Source organism: Maniola jurtina, chromosome 22, assembly GCF_905333055.1.
Source record: "Maniola jurtina chromosome 22, ilManJurt1.1, whole genome shotgun sequence".
Classification (NCBI taxonomy): domain Eukaryota; kingdom Metazoa; phylum Arthropoda; class Insecta; order Lepidoptera; family Nymphalidae; genus Maniola; species Maniola jurtina.
Genome location: NC_060050.1, coordinates 3139937 through 3167258, shown reverse-complemented (window position 1 = coordinate 3167258; position 27322 = coordinate 3139937). Strand labels below are relative to the sequence as shown.

Below are 27322 nucleotides of genomic sequence, written 5' to 3'. Positions count from 1 at the left end.
CAAACTTATGTTTTATTTTAAGCATGGATTAAATAGCATACCAAGATATAATTTGCTATTAAATTACAGTCCAACAAATTCATTACACGTCCACCCATCAACCTATCCGTGGCTGCAGGATAGGGATTTCAAAGTGACGGGATAATAATTCTTTCATGCGAACAGGAAGACAGATATTAACCTAATGTCTTTACTTAACTGTACGGTTGTTTTACCTGGATTGCTGTAATGCTTCGGTAATTTATTTACTACTCTGAGTTTTATGTACTAGCGACCCGCCCTGGCTTCGCACGGTTAGCAGTTAGCACTTAAGACGATATTTTCCTCTTTCTATTGGTGAAAACCATATGAAAATAGGTACAGTAATTTCAGAGTTGAGCGATTTCTGAGCCCGATCAAACACGAACTAAGCGTGGTAGCGCTTGCTAGTGATGATATTAGTACATTAATTTAGATGTCAATCTAATTGACAGAGAGCTTGAGTCAGTCCGGTCTGAACTAAGAACTCTGGAACACTCTAGTCTCTAAATCTGGTTTATTGCTCAAACTCTGAATCTTTCAGGGAACGGAACCAATGCATTACGGAACGATTCCACGTAGAAATCTATTAAGGCCATTATGCATGGATACTAATCAAGAATGACGCAATTAAAATAAATACAAGTGTAAATTAAAAATTTATAACACTCCCGACAAGTGAAGGTTACAGTAACTATAAAAGAGGTGATAACTTTCAAACGGCTGAACCGATTATCTTGGATTATAGCTAAGAACCACAGAAATCCAAATAATACTATCTAAGAACACTCTCGATCAAGCCACATTTCAAACAAAAAAAACTAAATTAAAATCGGTTCATTAGTTTAGGAGCTACGATGCCACAGATGATAGATACACAGATGCACTTCAAACTTACAACAACCCTCTTTTTGGGTGGGGGGGTTAAAAATAAAGAACCTTGCTACCTGAGGTGATAACTAGTTCCAGGGTTGTATCTGCTGCCCATTCTACCTTACGAAATTAGTTTTTTTTTTTTAATTTTTTTTCGATGTTCAAAAACTACAAAAATATCTATCTAAAAATAAAATCGTGTATTAAAATACAGACTTATGTCTCTATTCCACCATTTCTGAGAAAACACGATTGCCTCAAACATCTAAGTATGGACAAAACGTCATTTAGTGCAGCTGTTATCAACAGAATAGTCTAGAAGTTGGTGGCAATTTACCTATGGTGGCTTGACATCTTCGTTGTTAGTGATCGATTTTAAGTTACGTAATTAATTATCACCACTATATCGTACAAATTTAACAATTTCGACCATCAAAAGGAATACTTACAATTGCTAGATACTTTGAATAAATGATTTTGACTTTGAATTTGATCTGAGACAGTCACATCACTAAAAAGTAATATTTATATGTTTATAAACAACTAGCTGAAGCCCGCGACTTCGTCCGTGTGGATTTAGGTTTTTAAAAATACCGTGGGAATTCATTGATTTTTCGGGATAAAAGTAACCTATGCCACTCCCCAAGTCTTTAAGGACCTATTCCTATGCCAAAAATCACGTCAATCCGTTGTGAATTCCACAAACTGGTTGAAGGACAAACCAACCAAGATACGTACTTTCGCATTTATAATATAGGTAGATGATGATGGTAGTAATTTTCTATCACGCACAGCTTTTTAAAGCGTTTCATTACATTACATAGTTTTGATATAAATATCTCCTAACTGGACAAGTGTAAATTAAAAATTTATAACACCCCGACAAGTGAAGGTTACAATAAATAACTTTCAAACGGCTTAACCGATTTTCTTGGATTGGATTCCGCGCCTACGATCCAAAATATCTGAGTTTTCCAAAACATCATTTTCAAATAAATAATTATGTATCTAGGCAACGTCCATCTTGACAATCAATTGACATAATATTATTATGAACCTAACGGTTAGTTAACATTCTTTTCTACGAGAAAACTAGAAAAGAGCTGATAACTTTTATACGGCTGAACCAATTTTTTTGGATTATAGCTAAGAACACTCTCGATCAAGCCACCTTTCAAAGAAAAAAACTAAATTAAAATCGATTCATTCGTTTGGGCGCTACGATGCCACAGACAGATACACAAACACGCACGTCAAACTTATAACACCCCTCTTTCTGGGTCGGGGGTTAAAAATTAACCACCACCATCTCTTAAACTATAAACGGAAAAGCAATACTCGCCCAACACACATTAGCACAATGTTTTGGCTCTTTAAAACAATGAAAGCAGCGGGACAACGTTTTGTATCAAGTTTATGCGTTTTCCTAGAAACATTGTAGGTTTATACGTGATAAATACCTTCTAAAGCCTAATAAAGAAAACAAACCAACGACTAAGGCTGAACATGTCATTTAGAGATACCTTTTGAGTACTTTCATACTTGCAGGCGCCAGAGGGAATAAGGCACTCTCAGAATAAACAAAGGCATACCTACTATAACACTACCCATATCACTACCCATAGTATAAATGCGAAAGTGTGTTTGTTTGTTGGTTTGTTTGTCCTTCAATCACGTCACAACGGAGCAAGGATTGACTTGATTTCATGCATGGACGTCTGTTAAGGACCTGAAGAGTGGCATAGGCTACTTTTATCCCGGAAAATCATAACCCTTCCTTTTGGCTTTGCCGTAATGGCGTTTTGTTTTTTTTTTTTGTATTTTTATGCGACATTTTTACCTGTTGCTTATATTGCAACATCTTTCGCTAATTTATATTAATTCTAGATGATGCCCGCGACTCCGTCCGCGTGGATTTAGGTTTATTTAAAAATCCCGTGGGAACTCTGCTTTAAAGGGATAAAAAGTTGCCGAAATTAATTTCCGAGACGTAAGCTACCTCTGTACCAAATTTCATATAAATCGGTTTAAAGGATAGATTCTTAAGAGTCCCGTAGGAACTCTTTGATTTTCCGGATAAAAAGTAGCCTATGTCCGTCCCCGGGATGTAAGCTAACTCTGTACCAAACATTATAATCGGTTCAGCGGTTGAGCCGTGAAAATGTAGCAGACAGACAGACAGACACACTTTCGCATTAATAATATAAGTATGTATCCTAATCTAATATTAACTTAATTTAGACCTTTTTGCCAAGGTCCAGCTGTCCTTTATCGTTGCATTTTCATATCTTACTTTAATACTTTGTTATATTATTACTTACTACTATTTTATTACTTAACTACATGATATTGAATTACTTAGCCGTAGTGGCGTAAAAATAGAGCCATCTATATTCCATCGATAGCAGGTGCCCACGCTTCCATTCAAAACTCGAGAGGGATCAATGTTCGTATTGTAGCATTTGTAGTGTTGTGATGTAGGCCGTGAGAAGTCATAATTCGCGATGATGTAAACCTGTCGAGGGCCGCGCGTGGGCTTCGTGCATTATATCGATAAAATTATTCATTTGATGTAATATGCCTTTTACTTTTAAAAATAGAGCAGTTATACAGACGATTTATGGGATAGTTATTTTTTATGTCCCTATCGGGTACAATAATCAGTTATATGTCTGTATTATATTATAACTTTTTTACCCTACTGCGGCAAAGCCAAAAAGAAGGGTTATGAATGATTTTAGTAGCCTATGTATTTTATTTTATAAAAAAAATTGACCTAACGGATGTTAAATGAAAAAAGTGGTGGTCTCCAAAAAATTTTTTTGCTATTGTATCGAGTGGGATGTCAAATGAAAGAAGAGAAAATTCTGAGTTCATAAATATAAATGTACAAACATTAAAATATACAAAGCGACAGAAAAATAATTTTGATATAATATTTCAGCGTTTATTAAGACATCGCAGTTGGGTTATAGTTTTCAACTTTATCTTGTTCAAATTACATTTTCATTTAGAGTTTAAATTCTTCCACTGAACTCTACACGACTGCAAGAAAGGAGTGTGAGGTTTTCAGGGTTCATGAATGTATGCATGTGAGGTTATTTATTCCACCTAAACTTCTTGATATCTGAACATATTTGGATGTACGGGATATCAGTAGAATTACTTAATCCCAAGTGTCACTCGCAATTTTTTTTTTTTTTGAAAAAATTCAATATGGCGGCTGTCGGCGCCATTTTCAACTGTGTTTTTTTAAAGTGACATCAATTAATAACCTTGAAGATACTATTAAGTATTGTGTGGTAATAATTCGCGAGGGCCACGCGTGGGCATCGATTGTATCGATAAACTCATTCATTTGATGTAGGTATAATTGTCATTTAACTTTTAAAATAGAGCAATCTATATTTCATCACTCACAGGTTCCCACGCGATAGTTTAGGCTTGAAATAGCTCGTATCTTAACAGGGCTCTCTCCGTTACTTACTCCATACAATCGTAGTTCCAATTTCATTTGAATATTAAGCAACCAAAGTCCATGAAATTTTGCAGACATATTCTAGAAACTAATATCTGTGCCTATGGTGACATACATACATAAAACTACATATATAAAAAAAATCTATTTTTTTTTAAATATGTAGTTTTAAAATTACAGGGGCTCAAAGATTTGTATGTGAATTTTTAAGACCGCGTAACTTTGAAACCAAGTATTTTTTTATTTATTTGTATGGAGCGAGTGACGGAGAAACCCCTCTTAAGAGACATCGTTTATCTATGGAGTACCTAGTTACAATTACCAACAAATTGTCTTCAACCATCGTGTTTAAAATGCGAAGGTCTCTATCAATCTACCTCTAATTACAAGTATGTATATTAGTAGTGATGTGACGTTAGAAGTAATAATTCGCGATGATGTAAACCTGTCGAGGGTCGCGCGTGGGCATCGACTATCGATAGATTCATTCATTGGATGTAAGTGTCATTTAGTTTAAAAAGTAGAGCAGTCTGTATTTCATCGCTGACAGGTTCCCACGCGGCAAGTATTTTATGCTTGAAACGTGATTATGGACAGTCAAACTATACCTACTACTGTATTGCTGTTTGAGGAAAATTCGAAATACTTAGTATCATTAGCTCGTCGATGAGATTGATAGGTATTTTGAAGCTTCTATAAGGCAAACAAATCGGCAAATTCTAGAATCATGCTCGTGCCTGCAGGTATTAATTGCCTGGTAATTTGTTTAAGTCAAGATTAAATAGATTTAAATAAAAATATAATATACTTACTTACTAAAAATTAAAAAAAACCACAATTAAGTGATCACCCTTTAATCCAAAGACATCGTCTAGTATGCCAGAAATTCATTCGTAATTGTATAGAAGTAGGCGTTACTTTGCGGAATTCCATGATACACAAGAACCAAAAGCTTAATTTGCTATAATCCGCTGAAACAGACTAGTCTGTACGGTGCAACATGCAGCAAGCGATATGCACCGCCCGCCCTCCCACTGCTAAACATGCAGGAAAAGCCAGCCACCAAGCCACACGTACCACCACCACGCAGCACCACACAAATCCGAAACTACTCGACGCACGTTTCACCCCGACACCGGAGCATCCTCAGAAGACCGTAGATTGAAGACCTTACAACGCAAAGCAATTGCATTTTCCTGTTTGTTTAGCCGTGGGAGAGTGGTTGGTGCATATTGCAAATTGCACCAAGAAGATTTGTGTGCTTCAGCGGATTCCAGCAAATTAAGCTTTTGGTTCCTTGTGATTCGTCATTTACAAAACCTCTGGCATGCGATTTAATGATTTTTTTCTGCTATACGTTCCCAATCTTCTATTCAATGACGTAATTTTTTCTTGTGTGTTTGAGGCTCTAAATAATAGATTAGTACTTCTCTGAAATATCCTATTATGTAGTGTTGTGATAGGTCGTTAGCAGTAATAGGTATTTCGCGATGATGTAAACGTATCGAGGGCCATGCGTGGGCATCGATGAATTCATTCATTCAGTGTGAATGTTAAATACAAATAACATTTAAGGATAACGCAGCGACAGACATTTAGGTAAGCCAGAAATTGATTTAAAAGAAATTTTCAGTATTCCGTTTTCAAAGGCTGCAAGCGCGGAACTCTATTGCTAAGCTTCCGCTGACTGTCCGTCTGTCTGTCTGTTTGTCAGCGGGCTGTATCTCATGAACCGTTATAGGCAGAGAGTTGAAATTGTCATGGAGTGTTTATTTCTATTTCCAGTATAACAAATAAATAGTAATAAAAATTTCAAAATAATAAATTGAATAATAATTTTAAAGCACGAAGATAAGATCTTGTACGACGGTACGGAACCCTTTGTTGGCGGGTCCTAGTTGCACTTGACCGGTATTTACAATCAAGCCTTCACCAATTACATTGTGATATTAGGACTGAGTAATATTTTGCGATGATGTAAACCTATCGAGGGTCGTGCGTGGGCATCGATGCATTACATTCATTCGGCGTAAATTTTAAATACAAATAACATTAAGGATAGCCAGCTGTATAAAGTCATTCTACACCAACACACCTTGAGAGCGGTTACGCACTCACCCGATCCCACTCCGTAAAAATACGGATCATCATCATCATCATCATCAGCCTGCGGATGTCCACTGTTGGACATAGGCCTTCCCTATAGGGCGCCACCACACCCGGTCCTCAGCCTTCCTCATGCAGCCACTTCCCGCCAGCCGCTTTATATCGTCGGTCCATCGTGCTGGAGGGCGTCCCACACTACGCCATACAAAAATACGGATAAGTATAAAAAATTCGGACCGAACTCGGATATTGCTTATGCACTAATCCGATCTCTGATCCAAATCCAAGCTATTCTGTGGACATCTTTTACATACCTACGTCTTAGATCCGATTTGAATCCGAGGCACATCCGAGATATTCTCCCGGATGACGGAGAGAACTCGGATGACGGAAGTCGGATCTACCAAGTGCATAAGCTACCATACAAATAAAGATTACTTCAAAGTATAGTTCCTATGGCGTTATGTTGGCTCCCCTGTCTGTCCAATTCATTGCCACCATATTTGCATAAGAAGACGCATTTTTTTTTATTTTCATTGGATTTTCATGAATGAATGAAATGAAAATTAAATGAAAATAAACAAAATCTGCGTCTTCTCATGCCAATATGGTGCCAATGACCACCCAATGACTTAGACAGACAGGGGAGCCAACATAACGCCATAGGAACTAAGTATACTATTCGTTGAAACGATCTCTAGTTCTATGACTACTTCGGAACATATTTTCACGGACTCGGACCGAATGAGTGTGGAACCGCCCTGAGAGTCATTATTGCCAAAAACTGCAGAGCTTGAAGGAGACTGATTTACGGTTATTTATTTAGGAAGTTACCAAATACTATTCAGTAATAGTGTGGGATCATTGTGGGGTATATAATATGTAGGTTGAACTTTATTGTAATTCAATTAGATCACTTTCACTCTAGCAATATTTTAATTTTTGAATGCCAAAATGACAGTCAACAGAAAACACCGGCATGTCTGTCTTTTACCTTCGATGGCTGTTGTGTGTTGTCGTGGCAGACAGTCTATCTATGTATCTGTTCCCTTTTTAACCACAAAACCGATTTTCAGACCTTCAGAGCACAGTCGTCGTCTCAATGTGAGAAGGTTTTGGGCCATAGTCTACCACGCTGGTCAAGTGCGGATTGGCAGACTTTACACACCTTTATGGAGCATGTAGATTTCCTTCACGTTAAAGCAAGTGATATTTAATTACTTGAAACGCACATAACTCATACATACATACATTAGTTACATATGTGTAACTCTGTGGGCGGTACTATAGTCACACTAATATTATAAAGGCGAAAGTTTGTATGTCTGTGTGTGTGTGTGTGTGTGAGTGTATGTTTGTTACTCCTTCACGCAAAAACTACTGGACGGATCTGGCTGAAATTCGGAATGGAGATAGATAATATCCTGGATTAGCACATAGGCTACTTTTTATCCCGGAAAACCAAAGAGTTCCCACGGGATTTCGAAAAACCTAAATCCACGCGGACGAAGTCGCGGGCGTCAGCTAGTAAATAAATAAATAAATAACACTAAAAATTTAGAGGTGCGTGCCCGGGATCGAACCCCCGACCTCCGACAAGGAGGCGGATGTCCTAACCACGCTATTACAGGTCCTACTATCTGAGTATATACTTACTTTACCGAAATGAAAGGCTTAAAATCTTAAATCGTACGATTCCGACTACCGTAAGATTCCCCTGCCTATAATTACCCTGCCCATTCTTACATACAAGGTCTCGTATTGTGTTCTTCATGCTGTTTAAACAACGTAATTTACGTTTACAGCAAGACTTGCGGTATCATCAAAGGGATCAAGGAAAACGAAAATTACGTAGGACGTATTACGTACATAATTATTTGAATTTATTTTGATATTCATATAAGATTGTTATCATTTGGATATGAAGAAGCAACATTGTGAAGTAAACCATATTTCTAATTACACGACTGCTCAAAAAAAGGAGTGTAATGTTTTCATGGTTCATGTGTTTAATTATGTGTGTAAGTTCGTTTGTTCTGCCATAACTTCTAAATGCTTGAACAGATTTGGATGTATGGGTTATCGTGAAAATCTTTATATCATCCCAGATTTACGTCACCATGACATACTATCGTCAAACCTAGAGTTTCAAATTTATGCGGTCCTAAAAATTAACATACAAATCTTTGAGCACTTGTAATTTTAAAACTACATATTTTTAGAAAAATCTTAAACACCACAGGCACAGATATTAGTTTCTAGAATATGTCTGCAAAATTTCATGGACTTTGGTTGCTAAATATTCTAATGAAATTTGGACTACGATTGTATGGAGTAAGTGACGGAGAGAGCCCTGTTAACTCTGGTATCGGGGTATGCTATAGGTTTGAAGTATTCACCTTGACTTAAAACCCCATGCATTTTACTGTAGTTTGCAGATGACCACATCGATATGTCCTTGCGTTCAAACATTTATGAATACCAAGGCCGGTGCAGTCTCTTTTAGCCCGCTTGGGACCAATTATGTCCTGATAAAAAACTATAATATTTCATAATTAATTAAAATCTTATCTTACTTAAATTATGAAAGTGAAAGTATGTTATTTCTTAACGCCACAATTTCGCTGAAATTTGGATCCAATATTTTTTTGGGCAGCGGTATTTTTTTTTTTCAATAAATGCAATGCTTGACCATAATCACACCTGATGGAAAGTGATGGTGTTGGCTAATATGGGACAGGTTTACCTAGAAGATGCCTATTCACTATTATTTTAAAGATATCTGGATAACAATTGCTATCTAGATATATACCTATTGTGTACTTAGTCAAATTCTCTTTCTATATAGTTACTTATAGATTATTTTAGATAACATATGCAAAATCATTAAAATATCGATCAAGACTCGTTAACGAGCAAAGCTTACTGAACCATAAATGTTATAGAAATCATAGAAGTCATAGAACGAACATAACCTCATCAAGATTCTATTAAAAGGTACAACAGACTCGAGAGATAACTCTCTCAGAAACAATAAAAATGTTATGGCTTTCATTCATTTACTCCTATCTATTTGATATTTTCTTTTAATGGAACTGTTAGGGTAGCTTTACACTTGTTCGTCTGATTCGGCGCTTTCATATCAGTGTTCTTTCCTTTCTGTTTTGCCTTCACCTCAAGCCATACACGATTCGATTTTAGTTTATGCATTATCATCATTGAGGTACATACTTAATAATTCAAATATCCAATCCACATGGTATTTCAGATAATTACTCGCTGTCTTGCTTGCTCTATGATACCTATTTGTTTTTATAAATATATATGTCATTTAATATAACAGTAATTCAATGTTAAAAACATTATTATACTATTTATTGACAGCTACTGTTCGATATATATTTGTTTGTATTATATTGTATTTACTACAACAGTAATTTAACATTCAAAATATAAAAAATATTCTATTTATTGGCAATTATTGTTCGATAGGAAGCGTTCGAAGTTTTTATGAATTCCAATTTCAAATTTTACGCCTTTCTAATAAAACGTGATAGTCGAGTTTAACCAGCAGTCAGTCTACCACTAACCGAGAATTTTAAAGTCTCCGAATAAGTGTGAAATGTCCCTAACTCAGGTTCAATACAAAGTAACACCAACCAACACCTGTCCTTTGCTTAATTAACTTGATATACGATATGGATGTACTGTATCGATAATAATGCTAAGGAATACAATATTTATTATCCTGATAGATCAAGTTATATAGAGATAGAAACAATTTTATTCAAATAACCGTCGTCGTAAGAGAAACAAAATTGGCAATTGTTAATGGGGACAGTCGATAGTTAGTTAGTTAGTATATTAAGGAAATACAAGAAATAACTTAAAATTTAAAAACCCCCGACACAAAAACCTATATAAGAAAACTAGAAAAGAGCTGATAATTTTCAAACGTCTGAACCGATTTTCTTCGATTATAGCTAAGAACACTCTCGATCAAGCCACCTTTCAAACAAAAAAAAAACTAAATTAAAATCGGTTCATTCGTTTAGGAGCTTCGATGCCACAGACAGATACACACGTCAAACTTATGACCCTCTTTTTGGGTCGGGGGTAAAAACCAGGATTAGGTACATATCACGCGTAAGTATCTATTCTAATTTTTAACCCCCGACCCAAAAAGAGGGGTGTTATAAGTTTGACGTGTGTATCTGTGTATCTGTGTATCTGTGTATCTGTCTGTGGCATCGTAGCGCCTAAACGAATGAACCGATTTTAATTTACTTTTTTTTGTTTGAAAGGTGGCTTGATCGAGAGTGTTTTTAGCTATAATCCAAAAAAATTGGTTCAGCCGTTTGAAAGTTATCAGCTATTTTCTAGTTTTCTTGTAGAAAAGAAGGTTAGATAACCCTTAGGTTCATAATATTCAAGTGTCAATTGACAAATGTCAAGCTGTCAAGATGGACGTTGCCTAGATATACATAATTATTTATTTGAAAATGATTTTTCGGGGGTGTTGAAAATTTTTAATTTACACTTGTTATTTTTATGTTTTATTCATTATTTCTATACTCTATGAGCGAGAACCAATTTCATACGCCATCCATGTGATAATATGAAAGTAATAATTTATGTCTTGGGTAGTCTTGGTCAGAAAGTTTATTTGTTTAAAACATACCAATAAAAATTTCAAGGTCAAGAATTCCTCATTTCTAGATATGTAGCAAATCCCCTCAATAACCAGTAATAGTTAAAAGATAATATAATCCCATAGGAGTTTATGATAATAGGAACCATTTTATGTGCGCAATATTTTATATTGAATGTAAATGAACCGCTTGTTGTTTATAGGGATTAAGAGTCGTAAATATAAAATGAATTAATTCCCATGGCTGAGAGCTTCAATCGGCTTAGATATTATGAGTATAAAATTATAATTAGGTATCTTAAGTACATAATATACGAGTAATAATTTAGGAAATTGCGAACAAAACAGTGTAAATCACCTGTTTGGGCCCACTGAATACAAATCTGAAATCATTGCCAAGCAAAACGGCCTAAAACTGTACTAAAATGTCCCAAGTTAATGTTTTCGATCACTGAATAGAAACTTGAACTCATTTAAAAGGGAAACGGGCTCAAACTATGCTTAAAATGAGTCCAAAGTTCGTGATTTCGATTAAAAAAATAATTTCGACAGTTTTGATTAAGTTTTTTGCTCCTCTTTTAACAAATATTTTATAATACAATACCTATATATACTACAAATTCAAATTCAAAATATTTTTATTCAATTGGATTTTTACAAGTTCTTTGAATCGTCAAAAGCATCTAGGCACCACTGGTTCGGAATGCCTTTCCTACCGAGACATCTATACTAATAAATAAAATTGGAGTGTCTGTCTGTAATTTCGAAATAACTACCACATATTAAGGTCATATGGTTATTTGAACGATACCATAACTGAATCACACGTTTTTAAAATTTTTGTCTGTCTGTCTGTCTGTCTGTCTGTCTGTCTGTCTGTTTGAAAAGGCTAATCTTCGGAACGGCTGAACCGATTTTAACGGGATTTTCACATACAAGTAGAGGATTGACCAGGGTGTAACAAAGGCTACTTTTTTAACCGACTTTCAAAAAGGGAGTTGTGTTTTTCTACCTATGTTCACCGAAATCTCCGAGATTTCTGAACCGATTTGCGTCATTTCTTTTTTAATCGATAGAGGAACTTTGCGACATTGTTTCATAAAAAATTTAGATTCCAACTGCTTAATCCTGATGCTGCAGGGGATCTGACCAATCCACGCGGGCGAAGCTGCGGGCATCAGCTAGTCCTACATATTTTATTTCACGCAATTACGCCGTTTCCACATTGATGCAACCGCGTGACTGTATTAAATCAATACGGACGAATCGTTATAAGGGCTCCAACCCCAAGCTATTCAGGGCCCTTTGCTCCCGTTAGACAAAATCAACAATATTGCGAATAAAAAAAAAATAACAAGTATAAATTAAAAATTTATGACACCCCCGACAAGTGAAGGTTACAGTACCTAACTAGAAAAGAGCTGATAACTTTCAAACGGCTGAACCGATTTTCTTGGATTATAGCTAAGAACACTCTCGATCAAGTCACTTTTCAAACAAAAAAACTAAATTAAAATCGGTTCATTAGTTTAGGAGCTACGATGACACAGACGGATACACACGTCAAACTTATAACACCCCTCTTTTTGGGTCAGGGGGTTAAATAATCGTATCATAAGATTAGAAAACCTGAAATCAATGAAACCCTGTACACGCTTGACAAATGAAACGCCGTGGGTGACCTCCCTTAGTGAAATTGTCATAACCTCCTAATCGTGTGAAACAGCTATTCTAACGATTTACCAATTTGCAACAAAATTCTTTGCCAAAACACAAATTGGAGCAATAACTTTAATTGTTTTTGGAACAGAGCCCAACGATTTAGAGCGCAGGCAATTTGCGGTCAAATTGGCAACTTCTGCATGCAAATTGCTATTTGCTAATATAATTTCCAAAATGCATCTCATTAGAAACCGGTGCACGTACGTTTAAACTAGTTATTCATTCTGTTTAGTCAGAGTGAACTGGAGTGAGGGAATTCTCGGATTGATCCCGAATCGACGATAGGTCAAATATTAGGACGTGAAATCAAAGAAAAATAGGCGTTTCATAGGTTACCTAGCGTCAAATGTAGGTAATTAACGCCTGCCAGTGACGTAGAAGCACTTATGGAATTACCACGATCTCTGTTTATCCGTCTATCTGTTTTCAAAGCCGGTTTATTTAAAAAATTGGATTTTTACATCCGTAATTTAGACCGTTACAGAAATTTGTTAATCAAGTAAATAATATTAGGTAAGGAGCAAGTACCTACTAAAGAAACGGTTGTAACATATTGACAGACAGACGGACAGACGGACAGGCAGATAGGAATCGGGGTGATTCCATCCGTATTCTGTTTATTTAAAGTACAGACCTTTTTACAGAGTTTTTCATCGTTTTGGGAGATATTAAAAAGGCTATTGAAACTAAAATAATACGAAAATGGTTAATTCTTACCAGCTGCCACAGAGTGCTAACGCTCACAAAAGGTCACTCAAAGAGCACCACTTTAACTCTAAATTCAACAATTTCTGTACAAAGTATAACCACTCACGTAAAAAGATACTTCAACTCTACATTTTAATATCTCCACTCAACAAGTTTTAATAGGAATTTTAAACTTTTACGATAAAAAACCGCAACTAAAAAAAACAACTTTTAAAATGTGTTATGAAGCGCATAGTAATACTGCAGCAAAAAATCAGAATTCTAAAGATCAGTGCACACTAGAGATAGGCCGCAAGAGCCGTCAAAGGCGTAAGCGCTGCAGAATGTATTTTTCTGAAAATGCAAATGACGTCATCAGCTGTTTACGCGCCGAATCTATATGACTACAGATTGCTACTTAGGTCGTCTGTATTTTTCTATCCAAAGGAGCCAATCCTCAAATTGAGACGCTGCCACAGCCATCAAGCTATTTCATGACATAATTTCGCTTTGCCTTATTTTATTTATACTTATTTATCATAATTTTCGAAATAAATTTCCTAGGATATAGTCTTAATTTTCCAACATTGACAAACTGTAATTATGGTTTATGAAAACAGAGGAGCACACGTATCTATTTAGTCACAGTTTGCCTCAAATTAAGATAGCTCAGCTTAGGCTGTTCAAATACGAATCTTGTGTGGATTTGATTAGTCTCTTGCGGCTTTTGTGGCTCTTGCGCCTCGGTTCAAGTATGCGATGACCTTTGTTCTCGGGTTTTTATCACGTGACCTCTGACCTATAGTGTGACCTTTCGAGATCTTGGAATATTATAAATAATTTATATCTGACGAAGCAGAAGCTTGTCTGGACCTCTGGGAATATTTAATTGGTATGTAAAGACCCAAAACGTCCTGTTTGTAAATACATCTTTGAATTGTTAATAAGTAAATAATCAAAGTTCCAGCTGTAATTATTATTATAGTAGGTAGATAGTTGGTTTAAATGAAGTAATATCTCTTGCTTTAACGCTGAAGATAAAACATTGTAAGGAAACCTGCGTGCTTGAAAGTTTTCCACAATATCCTCAAAGATGAATGGAGTCTGCCTATCTGCACTTGGCTTCTTCTTCTTGACGCAAGCTACTTCGGTACCAAATTTCATACAAATCGGTTAAGTGGATGGGTTTTAGGGATCCCGCGGGAACTCTTTGATTTTTCGGGATAAAAAGTAGCCTATGTCCGTCCTCGGGATATAAGCTAACCCTGTACCAAATTTCGTCAGAATCTGTAACATTGTTGGGCCGTGAAAAAGTAGCAGACAGACAGATAGACAGACAGACACACTTTCGCGTTTATAATATTAAGTATAGTATATAGTATAACAGTATAAGTATGGATTATTCGACAAAATTCCTTGCCGTATTCGAACCGTTAAACCCCATAACACGTAAGGTCAGCAACAAAGTTAGGTTTGCACCCGTAAATAGTTGCTACGCAAACCTGGCTTTGTTGCTGTTTGTACCACGCCAGCCATGTAAGATAACCTGTCGACAATAATAAACTTGCTATGTTAATGCCACTTTAAAAAATTAAGCTACTTAATTCTATAATATGTAACCTACAGTTTTGATTTCGAATATCATTATACGATTCATCACAAAATTTTGTATGCATTAACATTTTACTGTATGATTTATTAGAATAAACAGTTATTTAGCCAAACCGTATACAGGCTGTTTCTGTTATGAACCACTGACCACTTAAACGAAAAACCTACCTCTTCTTTGAAGTTGGTTAAAAGAGATCATTATGAAAATATTGCAAGCTGATACCAGTTTGAATTTTTGGTTCGCAAACACACAGTAGGGACAATAATAGTAGCATAAATTAGTTCCCCAACAAAACAAATCGATCTCGTGAGTTGATTGTGTCCACATTCAAGGGCACTAAAAGCTCATTTAAAATTGAAATAAACAGGAATAAAATATGTTCATATTATAATTAGTGGCTTTATCGCCGAAATTGTGTCAACACATAAAATGTAAGTTATTCATCAGTTCTTAAATTCTTTGGAGGTGTAATTAAAAAAATTCTTACGAGACTTGATTTTAGCTCGATTAATTGCCACATCTGGTGACAGAAAGGCGGGCTTTTCTTTTTACGCAAATGATCACCCTGGCTGTTCAGCGCGAAAATGCAGCCAGTATTTTTGGCATCATTCCACGCGGGCATGATTTGTACAGTAATTAGATAATAAATTGTATAAATTATTCATAAATCATGAAAAGAGATACACCCCGTATATTTATAACGTGTCTATAAATACGCGTGTATGGTAATTTTAATATTACACACAAATTCAAGGTTGCCCGACGAGAAGAATGTCGTGTATAACTTGTTTATGTTTTAGTTAGGTATTCATAATCGTTAGCTCCGTATTTACCTACTGTGTAGTGTGTACCTACTCTATACCTGCTAACTTTATTCTAGATAGCATTTGGAAACAATATAAATTACTATACATGTGAGAGTGCCTTTGTTTTCACATTAACATTATAAAGGCGAAAGTTTGTGTATATGTGTGTGTGTGTGTGTATGTTTGTTACTCCTTCACGCAGAAACCACTGGACAGATTTGGCTGAAATTCGGAATGAGATAGATATTAATATCCTGGATTAGCACATAGGCTACTTTTCATCCCGGAAAGCCAAAGAGTTCCTCGGGATTTCGAAAAACCTAAATACACGCGGATGAAGTCGCGAGCGTCAGCTAGTTTTAAACAAAAATAGCGAGCAAACGAGCAGGGTCACTTGATGTTGAGTGATTACCGCCGCCCATGAACATTTGCAGCACCAGAGGAACCGCCAATGCGTCGCCGGCCTTTCAGAAATTTGTTGGTCCGCCCCTTGAATAACCCCATGTTGTAATCTAGTAAGAACACCGCCTATGGTAGTTGATTCCACAGTTTGCATGTGCGTGGAAAAAAGGATCTGGCACAACAAGCGGCCAAAGTGCACCAAGCACCCAGGGCAGTGCCTGCATGTCCGTCTGTCTGTTACCTTTTCATGTAGAATGAAGTAGTTTTTCTTTTGAGGTACTTCGAATTTTTCTTTGAACCCTTTGCAAACTTAATAGTGCAAGCATTATGCTACTTCAGTAGGACCGCAGTTTCTTGCTGGTTCTTCTCAGTAGAAACGGCATTCCGAACCAGTGGTAAATTATTTTGACGATTCAAAAACACTTGTAATAGTTTATTTGAATAAAAATATCAGGGGGCACGGCAGTGCCCCCGCCAAGACGAGCCAAACGGCGGCCGGGGCGCTACGTACCTTTTTCTCGAAGTGTTTCGCCGTATTTTCGACCCGTCATAACTTCGGTCTGGATGACGTTAGAAAGCTGAAATTTTCAATATAAGGTGTCCTCAGCAAATTTACCAAATATACCAAGTATCAAATATCTAGCTTTTATAGTTACAGATTTATTGATACCTAAAATACGCCGATTTCGTCCCTCACTGATGATCATCAAAACCTCTACTCAAAACCTCTAAGGTACTTCCCGAAGTCCTAGAAGACTGAAATTTGGTATGTAGACTAGAAATTGCATACAAACTACAGGAAAATTAAGAAATTGGAAATTGCCCCCCCCTCTACGCCTCTTATGGGAAAAGTAAATCTGTAAATTCTGTCGCTAGAACGCTGATATTTTCAGGATAAGATGTCTTTGGCAGATTTATTAAACGCACTGAGTATCAATTGTCTAGCTTTTATAGTTTCAGATTTATTGACAGTCAAAACTTCTAGTCTGTAATTCTAGGGTACTTCCCGAAGTGCTAGAAGACTGAAATTTGGTATGTAGACTAGAAATTGCATACAAACTACAGGAAAATTAAGAAATCGGAAATTGCCCCCCCTCTACGCCTCTTATGAGAAAAGCAAATCTGTAAATTCTGTCGCTAGAATGCTGATATTTTCAGGATAAGATGTCTTTGGCAGATTTATTAAACGCACTGAGTATCAATTGTCTAGCTTTTATAGTTTCAGATTTATTGACAGTCAAAATTTCTAGTCTGTAATTCTAGGGTACTTCCCGAAGTGCTAGAAGACTGAAATTTGGTATGTAGACTAGAAATTGCATACAAACTACAGGAAAATTAAGAAATTGGAAATTTCCCCCCCTCTACGCCTCTTATGGGGGAAGCAAATCTGTAAATTCTGTCGCTAGAATGCTGATATATTTTCAGGATAAGATGTCTTCGGCAGATTTATTAAACGCATTGACTATCAATTGTCTAACTTTTATAGTTTCAGATTTATTGACAGTCAAAACTTCTAGTCACAAATTCTAGGGTACTTTCTGAAGTCCTAGAAGACTGAAATTTGGCATTAAGCAGGAATTTCAAGAATTATGAACAACAGATAAATTAAGAAATCGGGTCCCCCTTCATCCCCTCGTATATGAGATGCATATCTGTAAAATCTGTTACTCGAATACTAAAGTTTTCAAGATAAGATGTCCGTGGCAGATTTATCAAACGTACCAAGTATCTGTGTTTCCTGAAGTCCTAAAAGACTGAAGTTTGGTATATCTGCTTCAAAATTGAGTTGCAAGATTCCACCCGAACAAACATATTTACATACGAGTACATTGCAAGTTGAATAAAAGCTTTTAAAAAAAGAGGTAACGATAGAGAGTGGGCCATGTAAATGATGTACCTACAAGAAATAGATCCAAAAAAAATCTAGGGCACCTGCCAAAAAGAAATGAAATCCCACCAAAAACATTTCATGTAAAAAGGTAGCCAAGACTCACAAGTTCATAATGTTTTCACTGTTAAAAAGTTATGAGATCTCTAGTAGAGCCAAGCCCCTAGCTGAGCTTAGATTTGTGCTGGCCATGGGAGCTATCTCAAGTCCAAAGTATATAGCTTTTAAATGTTCTTGACTATATGACATTTATAACAATAAATAACAAATCACTCTACTTACAAGCTCTGATTCTACAAACCCTATATCTCGGTAAAAAAGTACGGCTTGGCCGTTTACAGTTCGTGGATTTTTTATCTGAAATAACATTTAAGCCCGGAATAGCTTCTGCGACCATCACGAAGTACAATACAAATTAGTAATTGTCGAACAAACTATTCCTTATGGCCTTAAAATATGTTATGTCATGTATTAGTTTTACGAACATTAAACGGCCAAGCCGTCCTTTTTTACCAAGATGTAGGGTTTGTAGAATCAGAGCTTGTAAGTAGAGTGATTTGTTATTTATTGTTATAAATGTCATATAGTCAAGAACATTTAAAAGCCCATGGCCAGCACAAATCTAAGCTCAGCTAGGGGCTTGGCTCTACTAGAGATCTCATAACTTTTTAACAGTGAAAACATTATGAACTTGTGAGTCTTGGCTACCTTTTTACATGAAATGTTTTTGGTGGGATATTCTATTCTATTCTATACTCAAGTGTCACATTTGTTAACAGGGCTCTCTCCGTCACTTACTCGATACAATCGTAGTTCCAATTTCATTTGAATATTAAGCAACCAAAGTCCATGAAATTTAGAAACTAGAATTCGTGCCTGTGGTGTTTTAGATTTTTCTAAAAATATGTAGTTTTAAAATTACAGGGGCTCAAAGATTTGTATGTAATTTTTTAAGACCGCGTGACTTTAAAACCGAATATTTTAACAGAAATCTGGAAAACCGCAGACATAGATATTAGTTTCTAGAATATGTCTGCAAAATTTCATGGACTTTGGTTGCTTAATATTCAAATGAAATTGGAACTACGTTTGTATGGAGCGAGTGACGGAGAGACCCCTCTTAACGTGTAAACTTACACTCAAGGTTGTTCCGTGTTTTTAGTCTTGCAAAATTATTGAAACGTTTCAATGTAGAAATTACGAAGTGATGTTATTACATACTTGCTGATGAATTTACCGAAGTGTGGATTTCCATTTCGCATTCTTTAGTTTCGTATTACGTTTCATTCATTAGTACATCAATGATATTACCTGTGTAATGTAAAGTACAGTGGACGACCCCCGCTAATCCGGCCCCTGTCTAATCCGGCACCCCCTGTAATCCAACATGTCTATTATTATTGAATTTACTAAATTTGACATACATAGTGAAGTATGATTTGTACTTCAGAGTATGAGTACATATAGAATCTTATCATTGGATTTGTAATTTAATTTGTCGGATTACAAGTTACTCTTTTGTAAAAAAATCCGGACTATAAGGTGTCTTAGGCAGTACTCTATAATCCGACGAATTCGATAGTCCGACAATGTCCTGCAAAACGTTTGTCGGATTACCGAGGCTCTACTGTAATATGATTTCTAAAGATACGTACGCAAGTGAAAACATAATAAGCTCACTTTCTTAACTTATTAAGTACTTACTAACTTATTTACTTAATTATCTTTATTCTATACTATTATTATTATATTATTAAGAGGTAATGTTTGTAAGTTTGTTTGTAGGAAGTAATCCGTAATAAACCGATTTTGATAATTCTTTCACCAGTAAAAGGCTACATTATTCTTAGTGACATAGGCTATAATTTATTTTCCAGAAAATTAGAGATCCTTATGAAAACTGTAACAAGCTAGCCGTGCGAAGCCGGAGTGGGTCGCTAGTATATTGTAAAGAGGTAAAAACTGGGAGCCGTCCGTGAATGCTTGTGGCCTAAACTCTTCTCGTTCTAAGAGTAGTCACTTCTCTTTTTTAACACCCGACCCAAAAAGATGGGTGTTATAAGTTTGACGTGTGTATCTGTGTATCTGTCTGTGGCATCGTAGCTCCTAAAGTAATGAACCGATTTTAATTTAGTTTTTTTTTGTTTGAAAGGTGGCTTGAGAGTGTTCTTCGCTATAATCCAAGAATATCGGTTCTGCCGTTTGAAAGTTACCAGCTCTTTTCTAGTTACTGGAACCTTCACTTGTCGGGGGTGTTATAAATTTTTAATTTACACTTGTGTAATAGTAGACTTAGTATTGGGCTGGTAGTGGGTTTGTGGTGATGGTGATGATTCAAAAGAAAAAATCACGTTTAAAAGACACTAGCGGTACAAGTTGTACCTATTTATGTTTTTTTATTTGACTTTAGGCCTTCCATTTAGGACGAAGATAATATTCTAATTACTAACTGATTAAATGTATAATATTAGCTTCATGCCTTGAATGAAATAGGACGACGCGACGCACGTGAGAGCGGCGGCGCACGGACCAAGCCGCGGGCGCAAGCTAGTAAACGATAATTTCCATAGAAGGTTAACACCATTACGACAGTAATAACCACCTATTAATTAACCACTATAATTATAATGACCACACAGCCTGCTTGCGTGTAGACTTCAATTTTATGCTCTTAATAAGCATCCTGGCGCCAGCCTTCGAAAGGGAGAAGGCATACACAACGTTACTATTGGCAAAAGTATCGGACCACCAGGTCCACTAAATAATAATCAGTACCCATGTCAAAATACCTATTGGAAGTACTATAAATGTTTGTTTGTTGGTTTTTCCTTCAATCATGCTGTGAAGGAGCAAGGATCAACGTGATTCTTTGCATGAATATAGTTAAAGACCTAAAGCGACGAAGTTGTTGGCATCATGTAGTGAGTATTATGATTGTGTCATTCAGGACTTATGGTCAGAACTTTTAACGGACCAACACATTCCTATGCCACATTAATACCCGAAAAAATGGCCCATTGCGTTGGGTGTCTATAGTGTGTTGTGCGTGATAGGGGTGGTGTGTTGCAAATTTATTTGTAACATTATGGATGTCTTTTGTTTTGTCATAGAGATGAAGTATAGTTGTGCGTATTGGAAGCCTATAATATTTCTTCCCGCAAATGCTAGAATTTTGTGTAATCAGTAAAGAACGTGCATGTCTCCTGCATGGTGTGTCACTTGATGCTTGTAAATGTCAATTGAGAGAAATATTCAGGTCAAGTTGATGGTATAATTATTATGTCGTGTTTGATACTTTGATGTGAAGTTGAAAGGAAGCAAGTTTATGTGCGATTTTCTTTGATTTACGCCGCTTTTGGTAAAATCCGTCATCCATCTATCAATCGATCAGCCTATATTCGTCCACTTCTGGACATAGGCAATATCAAGAGCTGCCCGTTCCTGTACCTGTACCTTTTTTTTTTTTTAATTTAAAGGTTTACTAGCGATTTAACATAAACTTAATAACTATAATAAATACATTGGTTTTTCTATCATGCCCAACTATGTTAAATCATTTTAAAATAAACACTGCATGCAAATTCAGTGTTACCTTAATCCACATAGAGTACCTGGACCTTAATCCACATAGATTACTCTGGTAAATGGTCAATCTATGCTTTGACCATTTTGTCTGCAATTAAACTCAAGCAGAACCCTATGAGATAGACTTTAGATTTAAACTAAAAAAAACCTCATAGATGAAGTTCCGAGCATTATTTATTTGGTACAAGGATAGCTTGCATCCTGGAGATGGACAGGACAGTGCCCTTTTTATACCGAAAAATGAAAAAGTTCCCACGGGATTTTTAAAACCTTAAATTAACGCGGTCAAAGCCGTGACTCGCGGGAGCCATCTAGTACAGTATAAACCTACTTACCTAATTCATTTTTGCACAACATTGAAATTGAATATCTACCAACTAGGTATATCGAATGAATAGTACCAGTATTATATCGAAAATTCTATAGCATTGCGAAGGTCATCAAACACGTTACTTACAAGTTACAACATATTGAAATAAAATTGTACCTAATTTTATTAATACAAAAACTGGTCAAGCGTGTCTAAAACGCATAAGACTTAGCGACTAGACTAAGACTAGTTCTGTAGCCATACTAGTTTCTACACCTACACTTCCTACACTTTGGCTATTTTCCCAAAAAAATATATACCTACCTGTTAGGGTACCACTCAAGGAGGTAAACCAAATGTGTGAAGTCTACCCTGCACTTGGCCAACGTGGTGGACTGGGCCTAAGCCCTAAACCCTTGTCAGCTTATCACTTGTCTGATGATAAAAGCGAAAGTTTGTGTGTATGTGTGTGTGTGTGTGTATGTTTGTTACTCCTTCACGCAAAAACTACTAGACGGATTTGGCTGGGAATGGAGATAGATAATATCCTGGAGATATACTTTTTATCCCGGAAAATCAAAGAGTTTCCACGGGAAAAACTAAATTGATGCGGATGGAATCGCATGCAACATTTAGTAGTATACAAAGAATGGTTTCGTGTTTTGCAAAGGAACCCTAAAAAAAGAAACTTTGCTCATTTAACTATAGTAGAACTACAAACGAAACTATTATTAACCTTGTACTAAATGGTAGCTGTACGTATTCCGTACAAGGCAAACTGTTATTTAATCTGTGGTAAAGCGTAGAATAAACAATAAAACATGGCGTCAAACTATGTTAACACAGTTGTTTTCAATATGCATGGTTAGTGTTACCATGTATGGATATGTTAAAATCGAGACACAGGTAAAACTTCACAGAAGGTGCCAAAAAATAATATTATTATCTATACTCGTTCCTGTCACTCTCTTATGTAATCCCATACGAATTACCAAGAACAAAAAGTACGTGAACGCCATTTTGAGTGACCGTTGACCAACCAATCACAAACGAGCAATGTTTTCCGTACTATGTTTTTCCGTGGATCAAATAGTAAAGAACTCTCTCACTATTGGCTGAAATGCATTGCTACAGAAAGAATATCATAAAATAGCCAATCACAACAAATTGAGATTGCGGCAATATTGATGCAGTTTTTTCCGCAATCGATCAGCTGGTTAAATCCTTTAGGTAATAGTTGGCTAATTTTAACTAGCTTTCTTGACGGTCTGTCTGTTTGTTTGTTTGTTGGTTCGACAGCAATGTTACAATCAATTTTAAATGACTTCCCGGTTAGCTAGACTTGAAATTTTAAAGATACCTCGGTACTGAATGACAATGCAATATAACTGATTTTCTTGTCGGTCTATTTGTTTACAACTTAGCTAATTCTAGACTTTATAAGAACTATTTTATTAGAATTCCTGAAAGTACAAGATTTATCCGAGAGAATCGGCATAGTTGGTTACCCCAAGTAAGACCCTATTGAATGGTTGTAAAACATGGCAACTATACCATGTAATAGTTAACATTGAAAATGTTATAGCCACATTGAATTTTATTGTATTCTTGTAGTACATACGGGTAGTTAAATATAGACAGGGACAAGAAGTAGGTCTACTCTACCGTTAAAAATAAATAATCGTAAGTAACATTTTAAATATCCATAATAATTATTACGATTAAAAACTATGGATTTTCTTGACAGACACGACGGATGGACAGACAGACAGACAACAAAGTGATCCCATAAGGGTTCCGTTTTTCCTTTTGAGGTACGAAACCCTAAAAAAATAGCCCATGAACATTTACAGCACCAAAAGAACCGTCAATAGGTTGCCGTGCCAGCATTTCAGGAGTTTGTTGGTCCGCCCCTTGAATAACCTCATGTTGTAATCTAGTGGGTCCACCGCGATATATTAAAAAAAAAATCCTAGCCCCTATACTAGGAAAGTACCTACGTATCTTAGGGACCAATGCCTTCATAAACATTGATACTATTTACTTTGTCTGATTTTTAACCCCCGACCCAAAAAGAGGGGTGTTATAAGTTTGAAGTGTGTATCTGTGTATCTGTCTGTGGCATCGTAGCGCCTAAACGAATGAACCGATTTTAATTTAGTTTTTTTTTTTGTTTGAAAGGTGGCTTGATCGAGAGTGTTTTTAGCTATAATCCAAGAAAATCGGTTCAGCCGTTTGAAAGTTATCAGCTATTTTCTAGTTACTGTAACCTTTACTTGTCGGGGGTGTTATAAATTTTTAATTTACACTTGTTATCAAATAAAACTAATTCAGTAATATGTTGAGTTTTCCAAAAATTACTTTACAGATTTTTTTGGTTGTAAAGATAATACTATTACGTTATGTTAGTCCAATACAATCATAGATATGGCACGAATGGAATTTCAAACGCGAGCGGATGCGCGCTCCATATAGGCACACAGGCGGTGTTTATAGCACTTTCTCCGATAAATGTTTCAGCGAGCATCCGGTGCGAGACATGTGTAGTATGACGTCACACGTTCCCTCTGAACATTTTGATGTCACTGAAACAGCTGTATTAAGAATTAAGATATTATTGTGATTTGAGTTAATTTTTACGGTTCCGTACTTCAAAAGGAAAAACGAAACCCTTATAGGATCACTCTGTTGTCTGTCTGTCTGTCTGTCCGTCTGTTTGTCTGTCTGTCACATCCCAGAAAAAAAATGAAAATGTGTTTCAATTTTTATTTATGGTGCAAAATGTCGGCAAAAATACCGGAGTACGGAACTCACGGTGCGCGAGTCTGACTCGCACTTGGCCGGTAATAGCGATCAAATGAGCAGGCGAGTCACCTGATGTTAAGTGATTACCGCCGTCCTTGAACATTTGCACCAGAGGAACCGCCGCGCCGAGGCGTTGCCAGCCTTTCAGGAATTTGTTGGTCCGCCCCTTGAATAACCCCAGTGGAAAATCTAGTGGGAACACCGCCGATGGAACATTTTGTTGTTGGAGGGGCATTATTCAGATACAAGTTAGCCCTTGACTGCGATCTCATTTGGTGGTAAGTGATGATGCAGTCTAAGATGGAAGCGGGCTATCTTGGGGGGAACAGTTTTTATTAAACCTATATCATTTAGGTACATAGTTGTGACAACGCATATCAATCGTTTACGATTGTTAAGCATCATTGATCCAAGTAGGTAACTGGATGGATAACCGATTTTGGAGGTCCGAATTTGGCCTATTCGTTTCCTCCGTGCCTCGGAAAGTACGATAAGCTTGGTTAGCCGGGTACAAAAATAATAGCGTTCAAAATTGATAAAAAAATATCAATGACTCTTTTTTATCAATTTAGAACGGTAAATCAAATTAAGTAACGCCACCATTGCAACAGTAAAACTGCATAATCGGATAATCCGTAATATTGTAAGAAAACTAGGCGTTACAAATCGCTATTCTCGGTCATTGACTGTGAGCTGTTGTAGCGAAGATCATACTATGAGACTTTTTGTTTTACGACATTTTGTCTTGTCGTGAGTATCATCACATCTCTCTCTCTCTCTCTCGCTCTGACATCATCACTCACGACAGAGATAACACTTAGTTTGATGCAATTCATCAAATTAAGTATTACAATCTTATTGTGTAAAACGGCTCTTCATCATCATTATTAACAGAAAAATCTAGGCAATTTTTAAAAAATGGTACTTAGGTAGGTACAGTACAGTTGCCAATATTACATAGTTTTTTTTTTTCACTTTCAGACACCTAATTTTTTACAGCATTTAAAATTTAATGCATTCGAGAACATAATTGCTAATACTCGTAGATATGCATTCAGCTTAAATACTTGCTGGCGATCAACAATTTACAACAATCTAAAGAGAATCTTGGTCTTGGACACCAAGAACCAAAGAACTTGTACGTAAATGTAGGAACATACCTCTTTTGCACCACTTTACACCTGTCGGTTCTTCTGAGGACTAGTCTGTACTATTAAATAAGTTAGAAAAGCTTGATTTCAGCTAAGACACTTAGATCCATGGTCGAATATATAAGGGGAAAAAACAGCATAAAAAATTCTAAAGCAGAACGCCTCTAGTCTGAACTAACCCTAAGAAGCCATTCTTTACAAAAACAAAGAAAACGCTCTGTGGCAATGAGGATGGAAGAAGTTGGTAAACGAAACAACATCTACCAAATCTAAGTTGTTGTTCAATGATGCAATTCGGCGCGGTTAGGGATGAGAATAAAGCAATATCGATAAAAAATTACAATCGATAATTATAATGTGTTTTGTATTATGATTGTGTTTTGTAATGCCATAATACGCCAAAATGTTCTATACACTAGCTGATGCCCGCGACTTCGTTCGCGTGGATATAGGTTTTAAAAATCCCGTGGGAACTCCTTGATTTTCTGGGATAAAAAGTAGTTTATGTGTTAATCCAGGGTATAATCTACTTCCATTCAGAATTTCAGCCTTATTTATCCCGTAGTTTTTGCGTGAAAGAGTAATAAACATGCACACAAACTTTCGCCTTTATAATATTAGTGTGATGTGATATTTTATAAAATGTTAAATAGTCATTAAAAGGTGCCATCGAAAACAAGCACACACTGTAGATAATCTCTACTTTAAAATGTAAAATTGTCATCAAATGCTACAATGTTATTTAACTCTTCTACGATCATCGTCCATTATGTAAAGTGTCATGTCTTTATTTTTAAAGTATAGTTTACTACGTCATCATCTTATATTTATAACTATATATTAAGTCAATTTAATACAAAATTGCTTAGTCACATTGTCTTGGTTATATTGCCATTATAAATATTTAACATAATTTAACTATTATGTTTTTCTTTACAGGTACGTGAATACAAGAATTACGAGTACGAATTCTGCTTGGCCAGAAATCTGAATAATAATTTTGTAAGTTAAAATAATCTCGGCAAACTAGCATATCTCCTTAAATGGCGCTGGGTCGGACACATAGCAAGAGCAACCGATGGACGTTGGACATGATAATTGATTACATTGGAATAAAGGCTTTATTTATTTATTATTTTTATTTAAATTAAAATAATATTATTATTACTGAATTTATGATTATTAAATGATTATAACCTGTTAGTTATTTAAATTGTTTAAATTTACA

At 36.0% G+C, this 27322-nt stretch overlaps 1 protein-coding gene across 2 annotated transcripts in view; it reads left to right on the top strand.

Moving 5' to 3' along the window:
* Positions 1-27322, top strand: part of LOC123876757 (rho GTPase-activating protein 7) — a 376179-nt gene that overhangs the window by 77744 nt on the left and 271113 nt on the right. The gene's annotated exons all lie outside the window — the stretch shown is intronic.